Source organism: Saccopteryx bilineata, chromosome 12 (assembly GCF_036850765.1).
Source record: "Saccopteryx bilineata isolate mSacBil1 chromosome 12, mSacBil1_pri_phased_curated, whole genome shotgun sequence".
Classification (NCBI taxonomy): Eukaryota; Metazoa; Chordata; class Mammalia; order Chiroptera; family Emballonuridae; genus Saccopteryx; species Saccopteryx bilineata.
Window position 1 is genome coordinate 25839292 of NC_089501.1, and position 12556 is coordinate 25851847.

The window sequence follows — 12556 nt, forward strand, 5'->3', positions numbered from 1 at the left end:
TTTTTTTTTTTTTTCTTTTCATTTTTCTGAAGCTGGAAACGGGGAGAGACAGTCAGACAGACTCCCGCATGCGCCCGACCGGGATCCACCCGGCACGCCCACCAGGGGCGACGCTCTGCCCACCAGGGGGCGATGCTCTGCCCATCCTGGGCGTCGCCATGTTGCGACCAGAGCCACTCTAGCGCCTGAGGTAGAGGCCACAGAGCCATCCCCAGCGCCCGGGCCATCTTTGCTCCAATGGAGCTTTGGCTGCGGGAGGGGAAGAGAGAGACAGAGAGGAAAGCGCAGCGGAGGGGTGGAGAAGCAAATGGGCGCTTCTCCTGTGTGCCCTGGCCGGGAATCGAACCCGGGTCCTCCGCACGCTAGGCCGACGCTCTACCGCTGAGCCAACCGGCCAGGGCAGTTATTAAAATTCTAATCAACTTTGTATCTTGAAAACTTTACTTTCTAAAATTCTATTCATCCTTTGTGATCAACTGAGTGAATGAAAAAAAATTACCTGTGATATTCCCTTTTCATTGTCCTATTTATTTCATTAGTGATCTAAATCTAGATGATACTCTGATTTTATTTATATTAGCCAAAACCTGGAAACCATTCAAATGCTCATTTCTAGGAAAATGAACTAACTGTGGTACTCTCATACAATTAACAATTTTTTTTAAGTAGCTCTTGATACATGAGACAATGCAGGTGACTTTCAAAAGCATAATATTTTCTTTTTAAAAAGCCAGACACAAAAGAACTTATTTTAAGTTAAGTTCAGTAATAGGCTAAAATAGTCTCTGTATTTGATTTTGAGTTCAGCAATAGACAAAAATAATCAGGATTGAAATCAGAATCAGTGAGGAATAGGGCAGGATTTGACTAATAAAAGCCATGGGAACTTTCTAAGGTGACGGTCATATGTTTTACTTTGATCTGAGTTGATGATTACATAGGTATATGCATTTGTTTACATGCATCAAACTGTGCACTTAACATACTTTCAATTTGTCATTGGTAAATTATGCCTCAAAAATTAAAGTTATCAGGGAAAAATCTGCAGCATTTATTTTTTTATTATTAATTTTAATGGGGTGACATTGATAAATCAAGGTATATATGTTCAGAGAAAACATCTCCAGGTTATTTTGACATTTGATTATGTTGCATACCCATCACCCAAAGTCAAATTGTCTTCCGTCACCTTCTAACTGGTTTTCTTTGTGCCCCTCCCCTCCCCCGACCCCTTCCTTCTCCTACCTCCCCTACACACTAGTAACTACCACACTCTTGTCTATGTCTCTGAGTCTCATTTTTATGTCCCATCTATGTATGAAATCATATAGTTCTTAGTTTTTTTCTGATTTACTTATTTCACTCTGTATAATGTTATCAAGGTCCATCCATGTTGTTGTAAATGATCCGATGTCATCATTTCTTATGGCTGAGTAGTATTCCATAGTATATATGTACCAAAGCTTTTTAATCCACTCGTCCTCTGATGGATACTTGGGCTGTTTCCAGATCTTTGCTATTGTGAACAATGTTGCCATAAACATTGTGGTGCATTTCTGCTCTTGGAACAGTTTATGGTGTTCTTAGGGTATATTCCTAACAGTGGGATAGCTGGGTCAAAAGGCAGTTCAAAAATCTGCAGCATTTAGAAGAAAATCTACTAGGCACCATTCTGTGCACCAAAGATAGAGCAGTAAACAAAGCTCTGCCAGAGAAAAATATACAGCTGGTAACCCATTTAAATGGCAATCTTTTAGAATCACTCTTCATTGATTTCCTATTTTTATTACAATTTAATGTCTTTATTAGTATATTTTCTTAATACATGAGCAATAAATATTCACTGTAGAAAATTTAGAAATTTCAAATAAGCATAAAGAAAATTAATTATCCATAATCCCAACACAGAGAATATGTTCTTTTTATATTGGTTAAATAAATTATTTGTTCTACTATTGGGCTATGTCCAAGTTAACACAGAGTTTCTAAACCATAAATTCCAGGGTCCTTTTAATGTTGAAAATATTCCATTCTAATCAATTCATCTCTCATTAAAAACAAAAACAACCAAAGAAGAAACTCAACTGAGATATATTTTAATTACAACTAATCACAATAAATAAAAGGAAGTAAGGATTTATGCCATATTTACAAAGTACTTGTCAATCACATTAAAATTATAATAAATCAGATGAAACTTGTTTGGCATTGAGTGTCCTTCATTTAGTCACCGGTTACTGGAATTTTTTTTTTTGTTTTTTTTTTGTTTTTGTATTTTTCTGAAGCTGGAAACGGGGAGAGACAGTCAGACTCCCGCATGTGCCCAACCGGGATCCACCCGGCATGCCCACCAGGGGGCGACGCTCTGCCCACTAGGGGGCGATGCTCTGCCCATCCTGGGCGTCGCCATGTTGCGACCAGAGCCACTCTAGTGCCTGGGGCAGAGGCCAAGGAGCCATCTCCAGCGCCCGGGCCATCTTTGCTCCAATGGAGCCTCGGCTGAGGGAGGGGAAGAGAGAGACAGAGAGGAAGGGGGGGGGGGGGTGGAGAAGCAGATGGGCGCCTCTCCTGTGTGCCCTGGCCGGGAATCGAACCCGGGACTTCTGCACGCCAGGCCAACGCTCCACCACTGAGCCAACCGGCCAGGGCTTGGAAATTTTCAATGCAGAAATGGTCCACAACCTTACAGGGAAAGCGGGTGACAGAGGTCTGACGGGCCACCGGACCTGCAGCAGCGCTTCCCAGCGAGGGGTTGCAGGAGGTTCCCTGTTCCTCGGTCAGCGTACTTTAGGGACCCAACCAGGCCATTTCTTAACCTAGGAAAATCAGAATTCACCCAATATAGCGAGGCTCTAAGACAGCGGTTCTCAACGGGGGTCGCGACCCACAGGTTGAGAACCGCTGCTCTAAGAAGTCCTACAACAGAAAACAAAAACCTTGTTTTAACTGAACATCTCCCAAATGCATCTGACTACCTAGGCCACCTTCTTCCCCCTGACAACTAAGAACATCTCAAACTAAGGCCACATTTTGGAAATGTTAGCATCATCAATCACTTCACCAGTCACAGTGGTCCTCCTCAGCCTCTAATATCATCTCACCATCATTCCACAGACACACCGGTTTGCCACCGTAGCAAGCCCACGGTCATCTTCTCTAGACACCCGAGTGGCTCACCAAAGCCACACCTTGGTACATGCTACTTCCTTAACCATAAGTATCCAGCTCCCCTTTGGCCTCTCGAGCTGGTGAATGCCTACTCATTCTTTATGTTCCTCCCGCTCTGCTCCGCTTTCCCCAGCCAAGAACAGCTTGGCAAACCTTCCTCTAGGCTTCCATTTTACCATCCAGTGTTCTTCATTCTAGAAATTTCTGCAATATTTAATAATTGGTTTTCTTCTTGTGTAACTTCCTACATGCCAATCTAAATGAGATCCCTTGATTGGTGATAGGATTTCTTCTTTTTTTCTTTTACTAGACTGGCAGATAGAAGATTCTTAACAAATGTTGGTTAAGTGAATAGTAAATTATGATATAAGTCAAAAAGAAATAGCTATTGGCCCTGGCCGGTTGGCTCAGCGGTAGAGCATCGGCCTGGCGCACGGGGGACCCGGGTTCGATTCCTGGCCAGGGCACATAGGAGAAGTGCCCATTTGCTTCTCCACCCCGCCCCCCTCCTTCCTCTCTGTCTCTCTCTTCCCCTCCCGCAGCCGAGGCTCCATTGGAGCAAAGATGTCCCGGGCGCTGGGGATGGCTCCTTGGCCTCTGCCCCAGGCACTAGAGTGGCTCTGGTCGTGACAGAGCGACGCCCCCGGAGGGGCAGAGCATCGCCCCCTGGTGGGCAGAGCGTCGCCCCTGGTGGGCGTGCCGGGTGGATCCCGGTCGGGCGCATGCGGGAGTCTGTCTGACTGTCTCTCCCCGTTTCCCGCTTCGGAAAAATACCAAAAAAAAAAAAAAAAAAGAAAAAAAAGAAATAGCTATTATATTAGGGTACCTACATTATTATTATTTCATCAATTATTTTGTGGTGTTAGATTCCTACTAAAAGTATATTTGAATGACTCCAGATCTCCCCATTATTTTATCCAGTGGAAGAGCAAATGGACCGAATGGCACTAAATTATATACTTAAAATGAGTAAAGCAATGAATGTTATATTATTTGATAACTATATTAAAAAAAAAACAATGTCTTTAGATGAACCGTTAATTTTAAAATGTGCTCGGTTGAAATTGAAAACAAAACTGAAGGAGGTGAATTAAAGAAGTGAAAAAAGTTATAAAAGCAAAGATACATGTTTTCATTATGAAATTAAAACACAAAGCGCTCCTTAATTAGAGAAAATAGAGAGCATTGTGGCCAATGACATCCCCATTAGTATCACTCAAATTGCAGGGAACAGCTTACAGCTCACACGCAACTATCAAGTAAGTTAACTGGTTTCATAATAAAACACATTCTCATACCACATAGGAACTGTCTATGAGGGAGATTTCTATGTGGCTCCTGAGCCTATTCCAAAAGACATCCCAGGGTAGGGCTTTCCAGTGTACTTTGATCTATGAGAAAAACTTGTAATAACAGATCCTCAAGGCATTCACTCCTCATAAATTTTCTTCAAAAAGGACAACATTTCTGGTTTGTTTTAGAATAATCTGTAGTAACTTTATAGGCAAACTATTACTTTATTCTAGAACCTTATTCAAAAGCTCTAGTATTTATATCATACAAAGAAAAGTCAACTCCATTTAAAGTTGAATCCATTCACATGAACTTATAAATACACAGATCGGACATATTCTGGGACTTTTATTTTGTCATCCTTAAAAACAAAGCACTTTCTTAAAAACAGTTATTGTATAGCAGGTAAACAGCATTAATAACAACTTTCTAAAACAAACACAAAAAATTCTAGAATGTTCTCCATTCATAACTTGTAACTCTTGTTTTTCTTAATCAGATGTGAAAAAGACTTTTTAAAAGTATTATCTATTTATTTTCATGATTTTGGCAGGAGACAATAAACTTAGTATTTTCTATTTACCTTGTTTGTTTTTTTTTATCAAAACTAAGACCAAAAATTTCTGTACTTTTAACCCTTAACTAGGGATCTACTATAGAATAGACTGTGTTAATGGGTCTACTTTCCCCCTTACTTTTTGTACCTAGATAATCCAGAATGATAAATTAAAAGAAACCAATGTATCTAGAAGGAGTAAGTGCATCCAAGTGGGCATCAGTTTATTCTTTTGTCCCAGTGAGCATTTACTAAACATTTGAGCTCCACAGACACAAATAAAACATCATCACCTCTCACTTCCGTTTCCACCTTCTGTCCCCTTAAAGATTTAGAGCAATGAGATAAATCTTGCAGGCACCTAAATAACTAATAAGAGGATTATAAAGTAAAATATGTTTATCAATTCTGCATCATCTGTTCATGCCCTTTCATTCGTGGGGACATAGCTTTCTCTAAATGACTTCAGTATTAAATCACTGCCATTTGATATACTACTAAGCCTAGTGTTTAGATCCAGACACGAGGACTGAAACCGATCTTCCTTTCTCTTCACTGTGCATTTCTCTGCCTGGTTCTACGACCCTCTCTTCAGAATTATAAACTTGAATTTCTGACTTATCCTTCTGTCGACTTCTTGAGAGTCCACAGTTTATCTGCTATCTGAGTCCCAGCCCATCCCTCGCAACTTTGCTAACTTCCCCTAAACTTGACTTCTGACATGCCAGGTTAGGCTACCATCTAGCCCAGGGGTCTGGAACTTCTGTGGCTGAAGACCATGAATGCCACATATTTTAAAATGTAATTCCGTGAGAGCCATACAATATGTTTAACACTAAATGCAAGTTAATGTGTGCATTTTATGTAAGACCAACACTTTTAAAGTACAATAAGTCTCTGAATTCTTTTTAATAACGTTGTTATGCTGTTGCTAACCAATGATGAATAAAGTACTTCTTATCATTAATGCGACTTCTGGTGCTGCATGGTTTTGCTGATGGCTTTGTAGTCTGGTTGATACGTGGTGAGGTTAAGCTTCATGCAGGCGTTGAGACTTCCATTCATTAAATGTAATCGTAGGTTGGTCTTAATGTTCTTTAGATATGAGAAAGACTGCTCACATGTATACATAGAGCCAAACATTGTCAGTACAGCAATACTCACATGCTGCAGTGTGTGGTATGTGACAGGAAGGGTGTTCCAAGTTTTGACAATCAGCTGTCCGCGGGTTGAAGTTTTTTCATTTCTCCCCACTTGTGTTTGCTCGCCAACTCTGCTTGCTGTTGTGCAAGTCTTTCCAAATCTTCATTCAGTGACTTGAACTTATTCATCCACATGTCTGAGGCCTTCAGGTCAGCAGCTTGTAGTTCAAAATCTCTGATGGAGACACCGGGGATGTAATTCAAGTCGGCGCTGTCCACTGCACACTTGTGTGGATGGGTGATGAACTTAAAAAGACGAGTGCGCTTATGAAATTCTCCAAAGCACTCTTTGAATGACTGCAGGAGATTAGATGTGAAGCCCGCTAGCTGCTGGAGATCAAGATGTTGAGCAGGGTCACTTGCTGTGCATCCATCTTTCAACTCTCCCAGTTTTTCAAAGTGTAGTAAATGACCTGTTTCAATGTCGGTAATGAAGAGTCCAGCTTGTTTTCAAATGCAAACACTGCTTGTTGAAGGGATAAGACTGTACTTCTAATGCCTTGCATTTTCACATTGAGCTGGTTCAGATGTTCAGTCATGTCCATGAGATAGTAGAACTTCAGGAGCCACTCAGTGTTAGCTAACTCAGGATGCTCGATATTTTTCATTTCAAGAAAAGTCCAGATTTCATTCAGACAAGCCGTGAAATGGCTGAGCACCTTTCCTCTTGACAACCAATGCATATTGCTGTGCAGAAGCAGACCAGAATAATTATTCCCAACTTCATCCCGCAGTGTTTAAAACTGGTGATCATTAAAAGCTCGTGCAAAAATAAAGTCAACCACCCGAATGACCAGTGACATCACCTCACCAAGCTGCTCACCACACATCTGAGCACAAAGTGCCTCCTGATGTAGGATGCAGTGAAAACTTAGGATGGGTCTCTTTTCCTGTTCACGAAGAAGTGCTATGAATCCTCTGTTTTCCCCCACCATGCACAGAGCACCATCAGTACACACCAAAATAAGTTTATCCATCCATAGACTTTTTTTTATTTATTTACTTTTTTAGATTTTATTTATTCATTTTTATTAGAGAGAGAGGGGTGAGAGAGATCGATAGAGAGAGAGAACAGGGGGAGGAGCAGGAAGCATCAACTCCCATATGTGCCTTGACCAGGCAAGCACAGGGTTTTGAACCGGTGACCTCAGCATTGCAGGTCGACGCTTTATCCACTGCGCCACCACAGGTCAGGCTCCATCAATAGACTTTTTTCTTTAGCGAACTCAGTGTAAGTCTTGAATAAATCCTCCCCTCTTGTTGTCTCTTTCATAGGCAAAACAGCAAGACTTTCCTCACATAGTGTGTCACCAATAGCATACCTTGCAATCACGCTGAACTGGGATAAGTGGCTTACGTCTGTTGACTCATCCAAAGCGAGAGAAAAGAATGGTGCTGCATTTATGTTCTTCACTTGTGTTGCCTCATTTGGATTTGCCATCATGATAATACGATTGTGAACAGTTCTTGCCAATGGAGGCATGTCTTTTATTTGTTTGATTATCTTGTTTTTATCTGAAAAGTCATCAAAATGTTCATTGGCAACATCAAGCATGAATGTTTTGGATTACTCCCCATCTGTGAATGGCTTTCCATTTCTCACAATTGCTAAAGCACCAGCAAAGCTAGCCGAATTCCAATCACCTTGTTGGGTCCAAACACGGAGTTGCTGCTAACGAGCTTGCACTCTGCACAGTAGCACTTGACATGCTATCTTCCTGCTGTCCCCTACTGGATATTTTGATGCAAATGTAGTATGGTGTGTGTCAAAGTGCCACTTTATATTTGACTGTTTCATCGATGCAATTTTATCATTGCATATTAGACACACTGCAGAACCTGCTCTCTCCACAAAGGCAAATTCCTCTGTCCATTCCTGCTGAGAAGTTCAATGCTCCTCATCTTTTTTTTCTTTTAGCCGTCTTCTTCGTCAAAAGGGTTTCTGCAATTAGCTAGCTGACTACTTGATTAAAAGAGGGAAGTTTACTTCCTGACCTCACAACAACTCGTGTACGTTAGGCATTATCCAATAAAAATTTGGTGTTGTCCAGGAAGACAGCTGTGATTGGCTCCAGCCACCCGCAACCATGAACATGAGTGGTAGGCAATGAATGGATTGTAATACATGAGAATGTTTTATATTTTTAATGTTATTTTTTTTATTAAATATTTGTCTGCAAGCCAGATGCAGCCATCAAAAGAGCCACATCTGGCTCACAAGCCATAGGTTCCCAATCCCTGATCTAGCCCATTTTCTGCTGACTGATTCCTGACACTTACAGTTCAGGCACTTCATTTTGTCATTTCCAGACCAGATAATTCATGAAATAATGGGTCTGAAGTTGTTTTGCAGTAATTTTCTAAACTATTTTGGGAAATGGGAGAAAAGACACATTTTCATAGCCAAAGACTCCACCTTGATAATATGGACTCTAATGCAAGAAGTGACATACACTATTGGGAAGACTACATCTTGCTAGCAAAATGTGAAGCATGCCAGAGATGCAATAGAGTCAACATCAAACAAGGTGTATCATCAAAATGTAAGTGAAGAGAAACTGGGAATGGGTAATAGTGCATTATACATTATTTAGAGAACTTTGTATATTATTTAAAGCATGCAGTATTAGTGAAGAGAATGCATGTTTATTCATTCTAACAAATCTTGTTTTCTGCATATAATCACAAACTTAACAGGATCTCTGGATAACAGTTCAGGGGTGATGGTGGGGAAGACACACAATTGCATGAAGGGCCCCTATCATTTTAAGCAGAAACCAAGTATGTTGAAAGAATAGAAGTTCTAATTCTACATAAAGCCACTGGCAGAAGCAGAAGGTTTGAGACTTGTAAGGCTTCTATCAAGGGTGGTAGAACTCTTTTCCTACCATCTGAGTTATATATTTACCAAGAATTAGTAAGCTATTTGAATAGATAACCCCTATTATTTAAATTAAGTAATTCAATTACATAGTATTTAAATTGATAAAATATGAGTTCAAACAAAAAAAGAACTGTTTCTAGGAAAACTAAGTTGAATGTCTTGGGGATCCTTTATAAAAGCTGTTAAAGTAGGTGAGAGCAAGACAACTAAAAACTTGGAAAATATATAAAAATCTAGAATTCTCTACTCAGGTCAAAAATGGTTTCAAACTCTCATATTATAAAAGTCTTTCTTATAAAACAATACACTTAAAATATATTATGTACATATGTTTCTATATGATTTTATGGGCAGGAGCAAGATATGAAAAGGTATGCACCAGGCTGTCAAAATGGTTTTCCTGTTTTTGTATTATTTTGTTTAGAAAGCAGTTGTGGGGGAGGAGGTGAGGAAAAATAAGCCTATATGTGAGAAAAAAAGTTGCACAATAAATAACATCATATATAAAGAGAATCATGAAAGGACGGGTATTAAAACATTACTTTCATATATTACTTTGTATTTAAATATTTTAAAGTGAGACTTAATTTACAAGATCACATGAAAAATAACGCAATTTTCCATCTTAGATTATTGTTTTTCCATTAATAAAAGATGAAAGAAAAACCTTGAGACTAATGTTACAGGAAAAAAAAAATCAATGACTAAACATTGCACAAAAATGACTTTTGATCCTTGCTGACATAGTCTTGCAGAAAGACTGCCTCCTCCACCATCCAATTTCCATAACCTAAAATTTCATTCCTCAGGGAACCAAAGGACCTGTTGTATTCAAACCACTTACATTCTCAGTTGACAATAGTTGGCCTTAGCTCCACTCTTTCTTGTCCATCTTTATCTGCACTGTTTTAATAGAAAAATTAACATTGGCTTTTATACATCTATAGATCTACTCCTAATCCAAGGCAGCTTGCTTTCCGGTGGGTTGCCAGTATTTAACTCTGGGCCAGCGCTTCATTCAAGCAATGTCTGCCACATGTTATAATTTATTTGTAAGAGCAATGCATTAACCATTGGCTTCCCAATAGATAGGAAGCATATATTGGAAGGTGTTCATTGTAACGATTACAGACTTTAAATTCCAGTGATACATTACAAAGTGGATAAGGGGGAAAATATCCTGAAGAAATCTTGATTTTTTTTAAAAAAAAAGTTCACTTAAAAGAAAAATGTAATGGCAAATATATTCTGAAAGAAAAGTTTTAACTTTGCTGTCATGCAAACTATTACTTTAACAAGATCTGTGACATGAGAGAAGAATCCAGCTCTTTTTACCATGTTCCAGAAATCTCTTGGAGATTTTGAAGTGATCATTCCTGTATTCTTGGAACACATTTTTCTAACACATTTTCCCTTTTCAAATAAATCTAAATCCTTAGACTTAAGTATTGCTTTAAAAAAAATGGCCATCCCACCTCATAGTCTATTCTTTCTTCTCTACTAATTCAATTATTGATTAGATAGTCTAAATAGCAGTTACCAATTACATATGTTGTGTGCATTATGTATTTTACCTAATGGTTCTTCTTCTTTTTTTTTTTAATTGAGAGGAGGGGAGATAGACTCCACATGCAGCCCAACCAGGACCACGTCTCAGCACCTAGGGTCAACACTCGAATCAATCGAGGCTGTGAGAGGGGAAGAGAGGGAGAAGGACGAGAGGAAGAGAAGAAGACAGTCTCTTCTCACGTGTGCCCTGACCAGGGATTGAAGCTGGGACGTCTGCATGCCAGGCCGACACTCTATCCACCGAGCCAACCTGCCAGAACTATATTTTATTTAATGTTAACTCATGTAGACAGAATTCAGGCTCACAGAAGTTACTGAACTTGTCTGTGTTTCTCTACAGACCTAAGTGGTAAAATTAGAATTCAGACAAACCTGGAATATCTTACTGTGGGAAAGCTACAATGTCCAGGACAAGGACATGAGTCCTCTAATCCTCCATTTTTGCTAATAGCTCAATAAATAAAAATCTACTTTAGGAGTAGATTCTGTAAGATTAGGTTTCCTTTGCAGGGTCCATCCCCTTGGTTGTGATCTAGAACTGTTTTTCTCCAAATATTCCCAGGATGATTTGAGAAAGAAAAATATTCTTATGCTATTGAAGACTGACACAATTTCCCAGGTCCACTGAAATAATGCAACAACAACAACAAAAAAATCAACCTCCGCGTTAAAAGGATCAGGACTGAATAGAAACCTTTCTGAAGTAGAGCTTTACTTAATAACAGACTCTAATTGAAGCTGTTTCATTAAAAGGCGCCAGGTTGTAGAAATTGGAGTGCATCTCAGTGCCACTGCCTTTGGCTTATGCAGGAATCCTGACAGGCACCGACCCTGCCTGTCTTACTTCACGGCTGTTCTCATCCTGTATTCATAATTCATTTGGTTTTACTTTAACTTACAAATATACAGACCACAAAAATGTTTCACTAGTCTAATATTAGTATCAATAGCACGTATCCTAAGCTCATCAAACAAATGTAATTATTTCTCACTAGAAAGAAAATACAGCTCATTACATACACCTTTTCTCCTGAAAATCATAATTAGATTATTCAGATACAGTATGTTCTATAATGCCCAAAACCAGAACTTTGTGTCTCATGGTGTCAAAAACAGAAGTCCAACACAAAAATCACCTAATTGAGCGGAATAACATACTTTGCATATCATCTACTTCCCATTTTTCTTCTTTATATTCAATCACTGGAAAGACAGGCAACTTCGTGTGAAAGAATTCTGAACTTGGGCCTCAGGAGTCTTGGATTCTGGTTCTAGCTGTAACACTGGCCTATCATGAGACTTTGGGCAAGTATCTTCCCTTCCCTGGCCTTTGTGTCCTCATATGTGAAAAGAAAAAGGATGAACAAATAAGTTCTAAGACCACATCCGGTTTAATCCCCTCCAATTCTAGTTTCCACTTTGGTGTCTGCTGATCCAGCCTGCGACAATGCTTCCCTACTTTGAAACTTCTAATTGGACTAGGTGTGAATTTTTGAAACTGTTGTCTAGCACCCCCATTAGAAAAAAAGGTCAGTCTATTTCAAGACTGACCAAATGTCTGCTCTGTTTTTTCCCCAGTTTTATTAAGATATAACTGACATATAACATATTAGTTTATGTTATACAACATAATAATTTGTTACATGTATATATTGCAAAATGATTACCACAATAAGGTTAGTTAACAGCCATCACCTCACATAGTTACGATTTTTTTTCTTGTGGTTAGAACTTTTAGGAGCTATTCTGTTGTAATTTACAAATATACAGTAGAGCATGTTAATTATAGTCACCATTCTGTATACATTATATCCCCAGAATTTATTTATCTTGTGCTTGAAAGTCTGTATCTTTGACCACCTTCACCCTGCGCCTCATCTCTAA